Raw genomic sequence first — 20514 nt, forward strand, 5'->3', positions numbered from 1 at the left:
TAATTATATAAATTATCCATTAATTATTATTATTAAAACGTATCCATATTATTGCTAATATTATGTGACTTGTTATTCATATTTTATCTTAGAATCTTAAAGTTTGTCAGTATAATTTGAACAATTTCTTCATAATTTGGTGTTTGATGGTTMCCTGGGCCATTATCAGCACTAAACTTTTCCAATGTACACTTTCCGGTGCAGTCTAAACATTTATATTTTTCATTAATCCCTGTATTTGAGGACCRACAAAGAGTTTACCATTCAGCTTCTTCYTACTAAGTTCGTAAATGTTTACGAGTGTCATTAAAATAATATCTTTATACATCCAAGTTGTTTTATTATTCCTAACTTAATCACGGATTCCTTTTGAGAAAATAAAAACAAGTTACAACAATAAGGACGTAAACTAGACATTTGAAAGCATCAAAATTCTTATAAAATTTTTCTGTTAAAGTTATTCGTAATTCAGTAGTTCTTTGAAATATAGAAATTTATGGCAGAAATAATATATTTATATGGCAGAAATAATATAGGAGGTTTGAATATCTCTGATGAGAAATGGCAGATTTTATTAAAAACTGTTTCTACGACTTTAGGCCCCCAGAATGGAAGTTAGGCAAAAAACCTACTCTCTTGCAAAAGCCGACAGCTTGGAAATGAAAAAATTATGTTAATTTACGTGAGTAAAAGATATAAAAAAAAACAATTTCTCTCAAATAAATGATGAGAAAATAAAATTTTTATATACAAGTAAATAGAGATATTTAATTCTTTGGAATGGTTTACTGATGCCCATTTTCGTCATATTAAGGATTTTTCTCAAAATGTTGTTAAGCGCTTTACCAAAGCTTTATCCGCAACACGTTGAAAAATGGTTGTTTCAATAGCTGATTAGCAACCCTCTGTCAGTTAATTTCTGGTAAACTTTAAACCGAAAAGAAATGCTGAATTGCGTAGCGAGGAGCTGTTACCTGAAAGAATACAAACTATGCCACCCGAGCACGAGCTCTTCCTCTTTCCTCGTTGGCTCCTTGGCTACAAAAAACGGCGCCAAAAAGAGTCCTCGTCTGGACACACATCATGGCTGCCGTTTGCATAGTTTTGCGTGTTTATAATGCAAGTTTTGGAAACTATTTTCCTCACGCATTCACAATGATGGTACTACTACCTACAGGTATTAGCCTTGATAAACGGCAGCGTTAAACCGGATTAACTGCGCACTTAAGCAGATCCAAATTTGTAGGTGACAGACGGCAGCTATGCGAGTTTGAAACTCTCGTAAACAGTTGGTTGACATTTTATAATACTTTTAATGAAAATGAATAGATGCTAAATATTGCCGTTGTTAACCGACCATAACTGCATCGTAACATAACATAACATCATAAAATAAAAGTTCTTGTCTTATAATTGAAAATTTGAAAAGCAGCTGTCAGTGTTCATTCACAATATATTAGAATTAATTAATTTTTGATAATGCAGCTAATGCAAGTAACTCTCYAAAATTTTGGGGATTATTTGGGAGTTAGCAGTGGAGTTAAATTCACTAACTCCTGAATTAATACAGATTAACTGCATTAACGCTGTCGTCTGTCAAGGCTATAAGCTAAGCACAACTTGGTGCAAATAGTTCTGACAGTTAAGCATAATATTAACCGGGTATTGAGAAAATTGCCCTAATGGCCCTTATTCAACAAATCCAAACTTTTCCAAGTTGTTTTCCGATATCGCTGAACTACTAAAAAAGGGATAAAATATATTCCATATAAAAAGTAAAGGCGAAATTTAAAAATCTGAAAATCGTTTGGGATATACATATGTGATAAGTTGTCCGGACTGGTTGATTCTCACCAAATAATCAATAGTATATCAAAAATCACCTACGTATTATATTTCATTCGAATATCTCAAAAGCTGATGTACAAATTTTTATAATCGCTAAAAAACTTTACCTTAAAAATAGCAGGATCGAAACCGGTTTTAGACAAAGCTGCTCAGAATGATCAGTAGAGCATTATCCGCATGCGWGATTTATTTGTTTTTTTGGCTTTCAATAAATCGACCCACACAGGTCAATCCACAGGTTCAAATCCTTTTAAATCTGTAAATTAATGACTTCCAATTTTTTTTCGCAAGTCACTTCCTTTCTTTCCCAGACATATGCTTGCCACCCCTCTGTTCCTCAGCTATCCAATTTTATTTAAGTACATCCTCAAAAATAACAATGTAACGCCTTTACAATTCTCATCACCTTTCCAATATCTTCTGACGTTATAAAACCCGAATTATCAGGCTTCCACCGACAGACTTCAATGAGAGCTTAAAAGGCCTTGCGGATCTGCCTGCTTGCTTTCATTTTCTATATCCATTGCTTTCCATCCGAAGTAGTTTTGTTCAATTCAATTTCTCATCAGACAGTATTATATTTTTCCAATCATCGAAATTGAAGATCTTGTCCTAATTTGGCAAAAGAAGAAATAAATGATGCCGATTGATTAGCAAAAGTTTCTTCATTTTGACCAGTTTGCAAAATTGTCATAAGCTTCTTAAAGATATTGTCTGCTTAAAATCGCTAGTGGCGTTTTGGAGGATAAAATAGGAATATAATCCAAAAATAAACTTGAATAATATTATGCACGATTGCAATTGCATAAATCTTACGATTTTAAAGTTTGAATATAACATATAAATGGGGCAATTTAGCACATTCCCATGTTATAATTAGCGTTTGGCCTACAAAAGAAAAAAAAAAAAAACTTTAAAAAGACAAGCCGTCAAATAAAGGTGTGATTCTGTACGAATTTTCAATGGAGTCCGCCTATCCTATATCCATATAAATATAAAAATACACATAAATATATATCTAAGGACGTGTGTCGACAATTTTGTGATGTGTGTATATGTATGTGTCACTGTTTGTAGGAAGCCAGACGGACCGCACGATGTGCAGTTCCTAATTTACGAACACACCCCCGCCGACTGTGCTCAGCAATCGCCCATAGCAATTTCGCGGCTGACAGGCAAACTGCGCGTTTCCAGCACCTGCTGCAGCACTCGCCGCAATTCGAAAGTCGTATCCTCATTTTTTTTTATTTATTATTATTTTCCTTTTTCCTGCAAGTTGTTTCTTTATTCCAAGCTTTTATTTCGTTTTATTTTTGATTTCGTTCAGAATACCCTGCAGCGTTGCTGTTGTGTTGCTATCCCACACCACTCAAGTGGTGCCATTTTGCTTTTTTTCTACGCCTTATAGCGCCATAACGCCGACAACAGCAGCAGTTACGTGCTCCAACTCCAACAAGTACCTAGAAACCATTGAGTCTGTGTGTGGTAGACAGTCGGTTCGGTGCGGAGCTCAGTGTAGGCACATAAATGGAATAAAAGTTCAGCAAAAAGAAGCAACGAAAAACGAAACAGTCCATGCATAAGCACAACGCAATTCCCAAACGGCTGTGGGTAGCCGGTAGCAGCAGTGGCARCCATAAAAACAAGAGCAACGTCAACAACAATGGCAGCAATGGTAATATCAACATCGACATCACCGCCGCAAAAAAATAGTCGTAGTTACTCACGTAGGAGTTGGTGAGTTCGGCGTGCTAAACCTCTTGGTGTTGGCAACAACTGTGGCTTGCCAAATGGTAATTCAACCCGCGCGTCCTTTGTTGCCACCACAAAGCTTTACGTGCCGCTTATAAAATAGTATATGTTGTGTTGTATGCGCTCACGCGTGTGTGTGTATGTCTGTGTGCGGCCGCCTGACGACCTGCTGCCGTCAAGCTTTTCTCACCCCAGTCCATAACCAATTTAAGCACCCACATCCACACCCAATTAGTCGCCTTCGTCAAGCGTTGCGAACACACGTATAAACTAGGTTTTGTGTGTGTACATACACACACGCTTATACACAGGCACGAACATTCACTTCAACATAAGTAACAAAGGTAGTAGCGACAAGTGTATGCACAAGCGCACGACCATCATCAGCCGCACGATAATCTCGTATGCTGCACGCTTTAGGGTGTTCGGGAGCACGTTGTCGCCATCGACGACAGTCGTTGAATACGACAGCGGGTCAGAGTGTCGGTTTGTCAGTCAGTCGGTCGTTTCACTGCCAGCCACTTGGAGCAATCGAACAACAACAACAGCAACAACTTAAATGGGAGAATTAATGCGGCGGCAGTTGGTAGTCAAGGAAAGGGGCGAAGTGTAAAGAGAAAGTGTCAGTGTTAGTGCCAGAATCAGAAAATGTGCAGATGCTACGCGCCTCGCCTCTTTGCATTTGTTAGCATTATTTCTGTGGCTGTTTGTATTATAGCTGTTGCCGTATAGTGGTTGTTGTTCTTGTTGTTGTTATTGTCATTGTTATTAYGACTGTTGGTTTTGTTGTTGTGTTGGCTGGTTTTTATGGTATATACATACGTTTATTTGTATGTCTATATGCCAAGTGTAAATGTATGTAGTACTAGTTTGAATTTCTTAGGCGCAACCAAAATATTTATTGAAAATTCCGATTTCCGAAGAAAAATACATATATATAATAAATATATAATTGAGGTACTAATTCTGTCTCTTATACACATCTAGATGTGTATAAGAGACAGAAAAAATACATATATATAATAAATATATAATTGAGGTACTAATTTGCCTTCACCGAAAATTTAGTATTGATTTTTGATCATTGTTTTCGAAACTAAACCARTATGATGAGGTGGTTACACTATACCACGATATGGTACCCGAGGGACAAACTTCATGATCTTTGGGCAAAATCTCTTTTAAATTATCCTGCAGAATTTCTCCTTTAGGTTGCACTTTTTATATACATATGTATGTATAACAAATTTCAGCAAATCAATACTTCACCGTTGAATACATTATTACTAATCAAGTAAWTTCTTTTAATAATTCGAACTAATAATAATAGATTTCACAAGAAATACGTGTCAGGAGTTTAAAGGCTATTTAATTGGGAGAGCACCGAGGAAGAATGCATTAGAAGCTGATGGAAAAGGGGGTGTTTAGACCCCCAACATAGCCCTCTCAAAATCATTCAACAGCAATGCATTTACTGCCGCTAGTATACGTGTATATGTGCACAGCAAACTTAGAAACACCGCAGACATTCATATACGAGTGGCGCTTGGGGGATCGGCGACGATGAATGCTTCTGAATTGTCATGACAGGCACGCAAGCAGCAAGCTTGCAAACTGACAAGTGTGCAGTTAGGGAAGGGACAAATGTGCCATAAGTACAGCGGTGGGCAAAAAGTTTGTAGGCCCTCAATATTGTAAATAACTCCTTTGTAGTTTTAAACGCGAGATCAACCTGATTCCTAGCATTGAGCCTGGAAAACGTAAGTGTTTCAAGTTCTTCAATGTGTGAAATGCAAGTAAAGGCAATGGATTTTAGAACAGTTTATACGTTCTGCGTGCATAAGTGTTATTCAAACATCGATTAAGGCTATGAAGACACATACCGGACTCCAGGCATTGGTTTCATTAGGGCCCGTTTTGAATCCTTACTTATATTACACAAAGATGTTACTCATTCAAACTGAACGAATTTAGGAATAGGATACAAATTTAATTTTTATTAAATTTTGATTTTACATCTCAATTAGACTTAGTAAAAAATGTGAGTTCTAAAAAACTTCCSAACAATACAAGAATGCAAATGTGCCAAGGCTAGTCAAACATTTTGTTGTCCGGTAAAACGAAAACGTTATGAGGCTTAAGAAACTGACTTTGAGACAATTACAAATACTTCCATTAAAACCTTAAAAAAAATCAGTTTTTGAGCAGCAACAATTTAACAATTTAATTAAGGGTTTTATATAGCTTCATAAAGTTATAAGTTATAAGAAACCGAAAACCGTAATTGCGTAAACAAATTTTTTTGAACAAGTATAAAAATTTATGATTTTAGTATGTGTTATGACAGGTTGTGAATACATAAAATTTGTATAAGTATTTTCTTTTTGTAATTATATCCTGAACAGGGTATATTAAGTTTGTCACTATAAAGTATATATATACATGATCAGTATGTTGAGCTGAGTCAATTTAGCCATGTCCGTCTGTCTGTCTGTATATATACGAACTAGTCCCCCAGCTTTTTTTATTTCGTTTTAAAATTTTGTATATGTCATTTTCTCTTCAAGAAGCTGCTCATTTGTCGGAACTGCCGATATTGTGAAGGGTATTAGCTTCGAAGTTAAAGGTTTTTCTTGTTTCTTTTAAAGCTATCAAAAAGTGGTGTTAAAATCAAGTAATAATAATTAACTGTTTTGTATATATGTATTGACTTTCAAGACTCTTTACGAAATTGGTAAAGTTATTAATTTAAAGAATTTCTGTATTACATACCTTGTTCGATTCCGTTTAGGTATTACTAAAATTTTTTACGTAAATGTAAATGCTCTTAGTGTGAGCGGTTTTGTGCAACTTGGAATCCTTATACCCAGAGTCGTTAATGGCAGCGCATAAGCTAAACAACAGCAGCCGCAGCGACTTATTTCCATGTGGTTAGTTAGAAGTGGAACAAATTGAAAAAATGTATAAATATATTTTTTCATATTTACTATTTTTCCAAATCATACTATTGTACAGCTTACTGACATTTAAATCTTAAATAATATATATTTTTTATGAAGCAATGAATCTGTGTATGTATCTTAATAAAATATTTCATAGGTGAATCGAGGTCTTCCAATTAGAGATAATTCTTAGCAGCTATTAATTTTTAAAAAATTTTCAAGTAGAAGTCCTGGCCCATTTTCTCAGGCTTTTAGACAGAGAACAACAATTTACTACAATCAWAGCCTGGCGCTGGTTTTTCAATGCGCGCCTGCTTTTACCCCTGCAAACATATGTTAATTCTCCGTATTTTATAATTAAGTCGACATATTTCAATCAACAGTAATATTATTATCGAGGATACACTATGTATGTTTAATCTAAAGGAATCGTTTGCTTGCTTCACTGTATGGCGCACACGCTTCCTGTAATCAGACACTTGAGTATCGCCTTGCCACACGTCCTGTTCACTTTAAGAGTAATATTCAMACACACAAACACACATCCATATGTACATAAGTGATTGTATGTACGTTTATTATCGCTTGATTCCGGACCAACTACCGTTTCCCACCATTACCGCGACCACTGTATGTTAGCAATCGTGCTGTCAATGCTCCTTTGAGCCTTTAGCAACTGCAGCAGTGGCAATACAAAAATAACAAGAACAAGGACGATAACACCAGTCGCTGTAGTCATGTGCTAACAGCAACAGTTAAGGAGGGCGGAGGCTAGGCGTAACAAGAACAAAACCGAACAACAAGGTAGACAAGCACACAGCCATGTAGAAAGCAGAGAGCATGCCAGAGGCGATTGCGGCATTGGCGTACCGTGACATGACGACGCCGGCGTTAGCCGTGGCAGTCCTTTTGAAGTTTGAGCTAAGTGACATGCTGTTTATTGTTGAAGGGTGCTAAAATGCGGTGTGTGGCGCTTGGGCTTTTTGTGCGCCCATGTGAAGCGAGAAATTGTAATGCCAAGGGTTTGTGACGCCGCAATCAGACGCGGTGATCAAGCAGCACGAAGGACGGGCGTTACTGCGGGGCAGATGTTGTCGAAGCAAAAAGGTTGAACGAAAGACAGTCAARCGGAATATATGTATGTACATATGTACATTTACAAATGTACGTCTGTATGAATGTATAGTAGATTTCTTTTGAGATTGGCTTGAAGTGCGGCACTTATAATTCCGTCTCAACAGTATACATACAAACAAATTTAGTACACACTTAGGCCAAGACTTCTAGCTCAGTGAAGGAGCTTTCAGTAATATTGCTGTACGCAAGAAATTGCAGAAATCATAGTTTTAGAAGATTTCTGAAGGCATCGGAGCCTAAAATATCACATTTCCAGCCTAGCCATAAGTSTATAAATGTATGTGCCTCAAATTTGGCCGTATAGCTGGACAACTTTTGAGACAACAAAAACAAGGACACACTGTGTCCATCGAGTCCYGTACAAACATGTGACAACTTTCGAAACATTACTTTGTAACGTGATATATGGTTCATGATCTAAAAGAAACAAAATATAATTTAAATAAAGAATATATGAAGAACTCTRCATAGTCTCTCTCCAGTCTTGATTAATCGACAAGTTTTAAAAAGACTCAGTGTGTTAATAAATTATAAGAGAAACTATATAATGAAAGAAATTATTTAGTATGGAAATAAATTGAAACTTAGCTCAGATGAATCTGCTATATAAACATTATATAAAGAACTTTTTTTGGTTTTTTTACAGTTTTTAAATTCCTCCGTTAGTACCACTTCAAGAGTTTACTGGCATTGTTATTCATATGAATGTCAACGGAACAACAACAACGGAAGTACAACATTAAAAAATTGAATATATCAATAGCTATGACGATCTGTAGACATCACGTTGGGCTATAAGTAGACCAAATTCTTAACTTTTTAACTTTAACGTCTATACAAAAATCTAAACAATAAGATCATAATTTACGATTTTTTCGACATTCAAGCTCGATATTACAGTTCGTCTTTTTAGAAGCTTTAAGGAAGTTTGTTTAGTTCTTAACTTGATTTTTTAGAAATGGTAATGAACTGAAACTGRGTCTAACTCCAAACTACATATTTATATGGTTGTATGTATTTATATGTCGAATTGTAATTGTTGSCTTTACAATTTTGTTCAAAAATACCAAAGTACGATGCGCGTGTTTTGATTTCTCGCTATGCAGCAGTGCCATGACAAGGCTAGTATTCTTAATCCCACCACCCCAGTTAAGGCATTGCAAAAGATGGGGAAAAATATACGGCTTTCAATGCGTATACCATGGCATTGCGGACGGACTATTCGATTAAACAGTCAACTTGGGCTGCTGGGTTGTTGAGCTGCCGAGTAGCCAGTTAGCTTGCCGCTGGTTAGGTCGCATAGTCCGTCGTTGCTTCGAATGATGCGTCTGTGGCGACACAGCTATCTCAGTTCAAACGAGTCAGTGGCACGAACTTTTGCAAATATATGTATGTACATATACATATATCTGTGTATAAGGACGTATCTACGTGGGCACTTATTTATATAAATATGTATGAGCACACAGACATTTGTACATTTTCCATTTATGCGTAGGCATTTTGACCCGACTAAGGGTTTGAGAAAGTTTCCTGAACTGGAGACATGATAACAACAGCGCAGTAAAATTGTTGGTGGAGACGATTGGCGACATCATGTGTTGGGACTTAGAAACGGATGTAAAGGGGGCGGCATAACGCAATTTATGTGTGTGGGGGGAAATTGTCAAAGGAATCATCGGCTTCGTTAGATGTGGCCTCAGCGGTAATTGCGGGACATTTCATTTTCAGACCGAACCTGATTGTTAGTCACGCGCTTCTAACTGTGGCCTCGACAGTGTTGCAAATGGAATGGATGGTTGACTTGCGACGAATGTATAAATTTAAGCGGGATATGCACGACAAGGGTTTGGCGCGTCAGCGCACGCCATTTTATCAGACATCAGGCGTTAACGCTATGAGCACGAAGCTAAGAGCGTGCCAAACAGGACAAAACAAAAAAGAAAAACAAAMAACAACAACAAAATGTTTAAACACTGAAAACAAAAACAAAGAAAAAAGTAYTGTCTTCAGGGCAATGTAATGGCGGGTGAACTTTCAACATTATGCTGCATTAGTATTTTTGTGTATTCAACACGAGCATAGAATCAAAAAAAGATGCCGCAACGAATGGGCGGGTGTCAATAGAGACGACAGCAACAACTGCAACAACAGCATTAGCGATGTTTATGACTTCGCTTGTGGATGGGGCAATGGTCTTGTGGATATTCAGAGTAGCAGTAATGGTAAAAGAATTACATACCAAATTGGCTAAAACAGGAACCGTAGTCGTTGCTTCATTAAGCAGCATTTGAGTGTGGCAGAGGGGATCCGCGTTTCCACCCCTTCATAAAATACAAGACACGCGTCAGTTTTGTTTCGCATGACACCAACTAACGGCCTGAGTTCGACCGAAATTTTCTGCTTGCCATCACGATTCCTTTGTATACATACATACATGTGAAAGGGGAATTAACGCAGGCGTTGGCAGTTGAATGGCGTGCAAGGACCGAGAAGGCAGGCGTGATGCGTAGTAATTATAAAGGAATTGATTGTTGAAGGTGAGGTCATTCATGGCTTTATTCAGCTATATTGTGGAGCGCTTGCACAGCAATGTTCATGATTTCGATAATGTTGTGGTGCTCGCTCTTTTGGTGTGTGGCGTGCGGGCGCCAGTGGTGCGAAAGTATAACATTAAGTGGCGTCAGTGCGCATTTACATGGATTGTTTGCTAAAATGCCCTCTCCCCTGTCGCTACGGTTTGTGGTCAAATTGTTTTTCTGTTTACTTTCACTGTACGCATACTACTCACAATGCGACGACGGTAATCGGTCGTATGATAATATAAGTACCTGCAGTATAGTGAGAGGCTATGAGATAGGCAATCAATCAAATAAAGAAGTAAATTATAATACATAGTACACTAGAGTTAGATTATATTTAAGAAGTATTATTTAAATATGTTTGTTCCGCAGCAACAATTAAATACAGGAAGGCGGATGCATCGAAGGTATTGAGAGTATAAACCTTAAGTATAAACAGTAAACTAGGAAATTAAGAAAAATACTTGTTTCGAGCTACATTAAAATGTGATTTATATCATGCTTTCAATATTTTTATAATTTGTGGTTACTGTAGCATAAAAAGGCTTTAATATTCTCTATTGGAAAGATATATAGAGTTGAGGAATGTACTGTGGCCTGAGGTATATTGTGCCCTCTGCTGTCATCACAACACTTAATTGAACACAGTAAAAAGAGCTTTAGTAAAGCCCCCGCGTTAATGGTTGGAAAGTGTTCTTTCACCTGAATTATTTGCCCGATAGTCTGACTTCTTCTTTTTGCGATTGTGGAACAATCAAGGAGAATGTTCTCTGGTGTCTATGATCTTTGGTAACAGAAGCTATACATATTCGTGGAGTAGTAGCCTAATCAAAGCAGGGGATCACTTAGCCTGCAGTGATCTTTTCAAAATTCGTGAACCGTTTCGTATTAACATTTTCCCAGAAAAATACTCGCCTCTCGAAGCACAGGCACTTGTTGTTTCTACTAGCCACTTTCCGTAGCTCCTCTCGTAAAGTATAACTGCCCACACTGGAGATCGGTTTCAGTCCTATCCAATTTATCTAATTAACTATTAAAACTAAATACGTCAGAGACATTAAATTTACCACCGTGATGGTATCAGAGAGCCTTATGGGAGCTGGTGTGAAAATTGGACTATGGGCATGACACCGCCCACTTTTTGGTGAAATTCCATATCTCGACACGACCAACCAATTTTGACAAAATTTAGTACGTGGCATTCCTCTTACATTCTCATGTCACACWGTGAAAATAGATGAAATCAACCACGCCTACTCAACACATATCACAATTTTAAATTTCACTTTATTAGTTCAGTTTCCAGTGCACAAATCAAGAAATAAAATCCAACTGTTCAACCCCCTAGGTACCGAGTATTTAGACMCCGGTACCTATAGTAGCCTCTTGACCGAAAATGTCGGTCAATGTGTGATATATATAACTGAAATTAAGGGATAATCCTTCTTTTATAATGGTATGTGTGTATGTCAAAAATGGGTTCAATCCAGCCAATACATCCTCCATCCCTCATATACTTAATATAAAGATTTTCAGGGTGACTTTGTACCATTGGCATACATCATCCGACAGAGCGTAAACGGAAGGAAGCTAGATGTTGATAAATTATCCTTGTATGCGGATTGTGGTGAAATATTCTTTCAACGAGGTAAATGATAGTACACGGTGGCTTCGTTACATACACATCGAATGTTCTTGAGTTCCATAATGTCTTCCAAGAAATACTACTTTACATAATGCATTCCCCTTGCTTTCTTTTAAGAAATTCTTTTCTAATCAGCTCCTAGGAGTATTTAAAGGTCATCCCTGCATTACACTTACGATTAGTAAAATACAACTCCTTTTTATTTATGGATCGTCCTCGTCGACACATCTCGTTTCCTGAGTATACAGTTATATTACTTTGCGCCAAGTAGACCACATTTCCTCTGAACAGAGTTTAGGGAAAAGTTTTAAGAATTTTAAGAGGCCGGAAATTTCGAATGCAAAAATGAATTAAAATTTTTTAAAAAGTGATTAAAAGATTTAAGATACGTATCTCTTAAATCACTAAAGCTGAGTCAACAAACTTGTATAAAATAAGGTTTTCTGACATGGCTTTGCTTAACCCCGACCACCCTCAAAATAACAATTACGTATGTTAAAAACTACTGAAAGTAAAAATAAATCCTTATGTATTACACTTCATGATGAATTAAATTTCACGGCCAAGATGGTACAAATGGGCTTCATATGAAGCGATGTAAACATTGGTAGATATGTGTGATACCAGTAGTTTAAATATCTAAGGTACTACTCTACTAAATTCAATCAAAATCTGTGAACTTAAGTTCAATGCTGACTTTTTACCGAAAATATCGATAATGGTGTGGATATATTCAGAGGCAATATTTTCATGATAATAATGTGCTCTGCTGTCAAAAAAGTTTGAAATCAGGTCAATACTTCCCCTAGTTCCTATATACTACTTAATAAAATAGTACAGAAACAAGTTTTCAAACTTACAGCAGTATAATATTAAAAGTTAATCTAATCAGTACAGACCATCCTTTATATGAAAGACGCAATTAGTCCAACTAACCTATATAAAGGCACTCTTGCCAACATAGAGAACTTTGATTGAAGTAATCGATTGACARGTCCTAACTCAAGGAATAAAAATAGAACTTACTTCGTAATTAATTGAATTTTTAATTAGTAGTCAATTGATGTGAATAAGAGTGAGAAAAAAAAAACGGAAAAATTGGGAAATTTTCTATGGATCACTCTGAAAAACTATGCCTAAGAGACTATGTTCTCAAACTATATGTTAATAAGTACCAACAGAAACTAGCAAAGTAAGAGCAGTTGCACAATTGTATGTGTTAATAAAACCTAATTTTGCTGTTTTATTTTATATCTCAGCATAATGCTGTTCACAATCGCAAAACTATCCATATACTATAATATTGAGTTTGCGATGAAGTTTGTAACACCCAGAAGGAAACGCTCGAGACCCTATAAAATATATACATCATAAATGATCAGCGTGACGAGCTGGGTGGATTTAGCCAGTTTTTRAAATATCGATCTGAAATCTTACAAACGCCTTCTTCTCCTCAAGAAACTGATGATTTGTCTGAACCGCCGATATCGGATTACTATAGCATATGTATATCTGCCATACAAACTAAACTAATAGAATCATCTCATTGAATGGAAACTTTTGTATTTGTGAAGCATATTATAGCTTTGGTGCAACCGAGGTTAACGTTTTTCTTGTTGCAGCTATAGAAGGCAATTAAAATAAAGAACAAAATCACTGAGACCAATTATATAATCTACAAATCGCGAGGACATAGCTGTCACATGTGATCAAGTAACGTCCATTTCTAACTTTGGATAGCCTATAATTAAATATTTTGTTCGACATCACTTGATTGCGGAAGCTGAATAGTTTCATCATTTAAGGGTAACGCGTTGTCAGCTGCGATGACAAATATAGGGAGTATCTCTCCCTCCACGAATCTCACACCGAATTAGCGCTTCTCTATATGGCCCCTGTAATAAATGCCACGAGGACCTACACGCATAAGTCCTTGTACCATCCATCGCATTTCTTGATCTGACTTTACTCTAACGTGGACATCAACCAACTGGGCAGCGGCACCTTTCYAATTGAGGGACCGGACATTCTAGGTACATGCCCTTAAATCGTAATCCGTAATACGTTTGCAGGGGTCGTCGTCAAAAGGGGAGCTCTCATCTGACTTTGTTTTCTTGTTTTCATTGGTAGTGTTTTCTACGTGGCGGGTTCCAAACCCAGCGCCCACCCTTGGGGATGTTCGCCTTTTCACTTTATACCGCATCCAACCGGATGTGTTTTGCCTACACAGCCATTAGTAAAAGAAACGTCTTTGACAACTCTCAAGTGAATGGCGCTCAGGGAACTTTCCTCACTTGCGTGAACTTCTACACATGGCTTCATACTCCAAGTTTTTATACTGTTGCAACCTTTTGCTACAGAGTATTATAGTTGTGTTCTTCTAACGGTTGTACGTATCACCAAAACTAAACGTGTTAGATATAGGATTATRTATATATATATAAATGATCAGGATGACGAGAAAAGTTGAAATACGGTTGACTGTCTGCCTGTCAGTTCGTCCGTGCAAGCTGTAACTTGATTAAAAATTGAGATATCTCAATGAAACTTGGTATGTGGATTCGAGTTCGTAGATGGGCTTAATCGGACTACAGAAAAGCCCACAAATCGGCATTAACCGAAAATATATAAAACGCCATAACTAAGCACTCAATTAAGATATAAAACTCTAATTTGGTAAAGAGGATCGCAGTAGCAAAGRGCACTTGTGGACAAAAATGTTTAAAAAGCGGGCGTGGACTCTCTCTAATGTACATTACCTTTTAAACCACTCAAGCTACAATAACAAAATTTGCTGAGTGCAAATCTTATAAGAACTTCTACCGATAGTGTTAAAATGGTTGAAATCGGAGGACCTATTAAACTATTAAAAGCGCATTAAATCAGTAACTAACTACGCCAGAGACATTAAATTTTAACACCGAGATGGTATGAGAGAGCCTTATGAGAAGCGGTTTGAAAATTGGACGATGGCCGTGGTACGGTCCACTTTTTGGTGAAGTCCCATATCTCGGGTGTCGACCAACTGATTTCTATTCTTGTATCACAGGGTGAAAATGGACGAAATCGGACAACAACCACTACTACTTCCCATGTATCACAATTTTAATTCCACTTTGTGCAGTTTCTAGTACAAGTCAAGGAGCAATTGATATAACGGGATAAAACTTTTCACGACCATTGTCTTTAGTGGTTGCCACCTTGTGACCAAAAATTGTTTAAATCCGATAAAAACTGTTCAAGCCCCTAGGTACTAAATGTTTGAACCGAGATGGCTATAGTTGACTTTGACTGWTCGAAAACGTCGATCAATGTGTGGGATATATAATTTAAATTAAGGGATAATCCTTTTCTTATAATGGTATGCCTGTATAATAATTACCCTTAACCCCATACTTTGCTGACTTTGTATCGAATCTATTAGTCAATTTGTGAGTTATCTTAAAGAAAAGAGACCGTGTTTTACTCAACTCTTTTTGCCAAAAATAGATAAAATTGCGCATAACTAACATTAAGATTTTCGAATATCCGGCTAACTTTTATATATATAATTGGGTTTGTATTATTACCTTGTATTACTTTTGCAAACAAATGGGATAACGTGCCTCACAAAAATTCCMCATTCATCCTAAGGAACCTCTACAACCACTTAGTGAACTCAAAAACCTCCTTGAATCTAAATGTGGTATAAAATCCACTGACGGAACTATTCCTAAATCGTGGCGTAATCCTTCTTATTACAATTCTTTCTATTTTTATTAGTTTTTTCTCTTTTACGCACTTTTTTAAAAAATTGTTATGTTTTGAGCTGTCAAAGTTCACACCATCTATAGCCAATCATCTGACACCAAAAATTTACGACAGCTTTTTAAATACACTGCTACATCGACATTTGATCAGTTTTCCTGCTGTTTGATGAAAACCTTATCGTTGAGGCAGTTTTTGTTGTCAGTTATTTTGTCCTAACTAAAACCAGGAATATATAATTCAATTATTCATTAGTAGACAATGGATGAGTATACCTTTTACAGGAATCATTGTGTTAAAATTGRTGTTTAGAAAAACTAGAGCATTTACGGCTTAATGAGATTTAACGAAATAATGACCAAGAGCTTATTAATATCATTGATCAGAGATGACTTCGCTGAAGATTCCTAAATGCKTTGAAAACAAGGACAATTTTCAGGAAAACTAATAAAGTCAAGGCGGTACGGTGGATGACTTATCAAATCGATGTTTTGAGTGCTCGTCTTCGCTGATTGGTTTTCCTGATTTCTTGACAAACAACTGCCAAACAATGATTGAGTACCACTGAGAACTTACCGTTTTTCGTTGTTCTAATGGTAAGGTTGCGGCATGTAACCATTTGTGTGAAAGTGGATTCAGCTCAACTTGAAACACCCTTACAGCCGACTGCTGTTTAATTTCGGATTATAGGCGTAAATCCACGATTCATAATACTATACCGATACTATAGACGCGAGCTTTTTGATTTGAATAAATGCTAATCCCACAAATGCTTATAGTTTTCTCAATCTCATAATAGGTCACATGACGATCTTTCAATACAAGTTTGCGCACAGTATTAATAGTTTCCGGAATAATAACTTATTTTAAACGACCTTCACACTGGTCCTGTAACTAGGCTTGTTTCCTACTGAGCGAAGAAAATTTACAGTATTACTCGTATTCAATATGGTGAAATTGAATCATTGCGTTTTRCCCTGTGGTTGGAGCAGAATATTGTTGGCAGAAAAAATGCTCTCCATTGAAGTGAGTATTTATTAACTGCTTTACCACATCATCTAAAACACGATGATCGTTGTAAGTACATTTGTTGCTTCTTTGGACGTTTTTGCGTAGATKTTGTCGTTTTGCTTATTAAAAATGTATTTAACAGTGCAAATTTTGTCATAGCCATTGAAGGCTTCCACGCGTTATCCAAAGTTAAGTAGTTGACAAAGTATTGGCTTTTGTGTGGAGCTSATCTGGAATAAGTCTTGATATTGATCTGGTCGATATATCCATTTCTATTTATATAATTTTTTATTTTTCTAAGATTGATTAAATTGATTCGAACCATGTGAGGACGACTACTTCTCTTTCTGTCATCTACAGTAGACGTTTTGTAAAAACGATAGGTAAACAACTTTCTCGAGATATCAGAGTCTCAGTTATGTATACATCACAGCACTGCATAGACAAACATTGTATGTGAGACTTAATCGTCGTTATAATTCACACGGCGCATATAAATTAACAGGCAAACAGGAACTGAACTGATTATTACATATGTACAATTACAATTTAACAGCACTTTTTTTGCGAATTGATCCTTTCAGTATGCTTTGTCAACTTTGTAATAGAATTTATGGTAGGAATAAATATTCGTTTACATAGATACATACATATGACATAGATAAAGACACGATATTAGGTAAAGTAGTAAGACTTCGTTCATAAAATWAAATTTTTTAGTTTATTCCTCAAAATCTATGCTGTCCCCCTCAAAGTAATCCYCCTTTGCCCAAATCCATTTATGATAACGTTTTTTTTTTTCATTTCTCGAAACTGTTGTTAAAATCAATTTCCGGAATAGCCTTCATTTCGTGTAACGATTCACGTTTAAAGCCTTAAATTGACTTAAAACGGTTTCCCCGGAGCGGTCGTTTGATGTTGCTGATTAGCCAGGAAATTTAAAATTTGCTGAAAAGTTCACGAAGAATCAATACTGAAAACCAAGAGTTGTCGGCCTATAATTCGGGCATATTTTTACGAATAGCTTCGGGCAAACGACGTATACCCCTAAAAAAGTATTTAACAGTTTGTCCGGTTGGATGGAATTCGGAGTGCACCACACCTCGATAATCGAAAAAACTTTCAACATACCCTTGATTTTTGACCAGCTTTGACCTTTGCCACGATAATCTGCCTATCGATCGTCTGATTCCAAGACTCATCGCCCGTAATAATACGTTTCATGACATCCTTGTAGTAGGTGAGCATTATTTCACAGACGTTAACGTGACGCTGAAAAAATTGAGATGATGTGATTTTAGAACCAATCGTGCTCTTTCTTACCTTCCTTTCTTAGGCTCAAATGATCTTTCAAATGGCTGATCTTTACAATATTAAAAAAATGTCAATAAGATCTCTGAATATTAAAAAAACAAGCGCATACTAAACAATAATGATTATTATTTGATGTTACTGACAATCATACCAATCTAGAAAAAAAACAATTGGGGGAATTGGTTTCCGCATTTAACATTTTTGATGGAAGGATTATTAGAGCAAATTTTTGTCCAGTTATATTAATTAATTTTTCTATTTGTATACTAAAAAGTGAAAGAATCAGATGGAATTTAAAACTATATACAAAATTTAGTCGAAATCGATCGATCGGGTCCTGAGATATATGATTTCAACAAAAAATGGAAGTGCCACGCCCGTAGTCCAATTTTTACCACAGTTCCCATAAAGCCTTGTCATATGGTGGTAAATATTAACGTGTCTGGAATATTGATTTATCACGCTTTTAATAGTTTTTAACCGTTAATGGGGAGTGAGCGGGGCTTTCATCCAATTTCACACGGTCGGTAGGAGTTCTTGTAATATTTGAGCTGGGTAAATTTGGTTCTTGTTGGTTTAGTGGTTTAGTAGACATGTACATTAAACTAATTAGAGAGCGGGGCAGATGCCCCTTGCTAATGCTATCCCCTGTGCTAAATTAAAGTTCTATAGCTTAGTTATGGCACTACACACATTTTTGGTTAATGGCATTTTGTGGGCGAGGCAGTGACTGATTACGCCCATCTATAGATTCGTAATTTTTTTTACTAAGGAAAGCGCATGGACGGACGGACGGACAGACAGATACCCGTACTTCGACTACTCTGGTCATCCTGATCATTTATATATAAATAAAACTATATCTATCGGTTTGTACAATCGTACAACCGTTAGGTAAACAAAACTTTTATACCCTGCAACAACAGGTTGCAAGTGTAAGAAAATATTGACAAGCAATATTTTTTATATAACAAACACATTGATCGATATATTTGCCATAAAATCCACTACAATAACGGAAACCATTTTGGCAACAAATTCGGTAAAAATTTCTCACATAACGGCCGATAAATGTATGAAAGTTCAACATGTTTTTAATAAGCATGTCTGTTACGCTGAATTGTTTTATTTTCGCATTTTCAGCACCAAGTCTCACTAATAAGAAGAAGTGATAAACGCTTGAATTCATTAAGATATCTTATATATCTTGACCGATGTTTACACCCTGAACAGGGTGTCTGCCACGAAGTTTGTAACACCCAGAAGGAAACATCGGATACCCTATAAAGTATATATAATATATATAAATGACCAGTATGAGCTGAGTCGATTTAGCCATGTCCGTCTGTCTGTATACATATATACGAACTAGTCCCTCAGTTTTTAAATATGGTTTTAAAATTTTGCAAACGTCATTTTCTCTTTTCAGAAGCTGCTCATTAGTCGAAACTCCCGATATCGGACCACTATAACATTTAGCTGTCATACAAACTGAACGATCGGAATCAAGTTCTATATCTGTGTATGGAAAACTTTCCCATTTGACAATGTATCCTCACAAAAATGTGCACAGGTTAAGATAATAATGTAATATAGTATACGAAGAAATTGTTAAGATCGGCTTTTATAGCATACAGCTGCTATACAAACTGGACGATCGGAATCTAGGGTTGGTATGGAAAACTTTTGCATTTGGTAAGATATATTCACGAAATACAAACCAAACGATCGGATTTTCTTATTTTGCTATAAAAACTGTCATATGCACTGAGATCCCAAATTCAGTATTAAATTAATATATAGTATGTATAAATTTTGAGGACAGTACTTGTGTAAAGTTTATGACGATATATTTTCTGGTGCTTAATTGTTACATTATGCATTGAAAATTCTCATGGTATCAGCTAAGGAAGTAGATGGGAGATCGGGAGAACCCAGCGCTCTGCAACAATTTTTCACTTCTTTCTCCAAAACTTCACTACAACCATCCCGGATCCATTTCTTTCTACGACTCTGCATGGAATTGTGTATTAATCCATATATATATAAAAGAAATTTGTGTTAGTTACACCATTTATAACTCGACTGAACCGATTTGATTGAAAATTGGTGGAGAGGTAGCTTAAAACCTGGCTAAGGACATTGGATACCTTTTATCTCTTAATGTCAAAATTTAATACAACTCATAAATACTGAAATTATTTTTCTTGATTCCAGCTTAGAAAATATCTTTTCAAAGGTGTATTTTCCCCCAAAAAACAATACTTTATTTACGCACGAAATGTTTTATGATCCATTTTTTTTTTTTTTTGTTAACTAACATAAGTTGCTTCACAAAAATTATATATCTTATTAACTAATAATTATAATCCAACTAATAGAAATCATATAGATGGTAGTAATAGTATTATCTATGTATGTATCAGCCACAGTTAAGCGCGGACGGGTCCTATAGTTTTATGTAAAGAAAAACTTATTTTCGTTGTGGAAATAAAGTTTTATTTGTGTTTTCTTCCAATATATACAGTTCAATAAA

Source organism: Bactrocera latifrons, unplaced genomic scaffold (assembly GCF_001853355.1).
Source record: "Bactrocera latifrons isolate USDA-ARS-PBARC rearing strain unplaced genomic scaffold, ASM185335v1 scaffold_420, whole genome shotgun sequence".
Lineage (NCBI taxonomy): Eukaryota > Metazoa > Arthropoda > Insecta > Diptera > Tephritidae > Bactrocera > Bactrocera latifrons.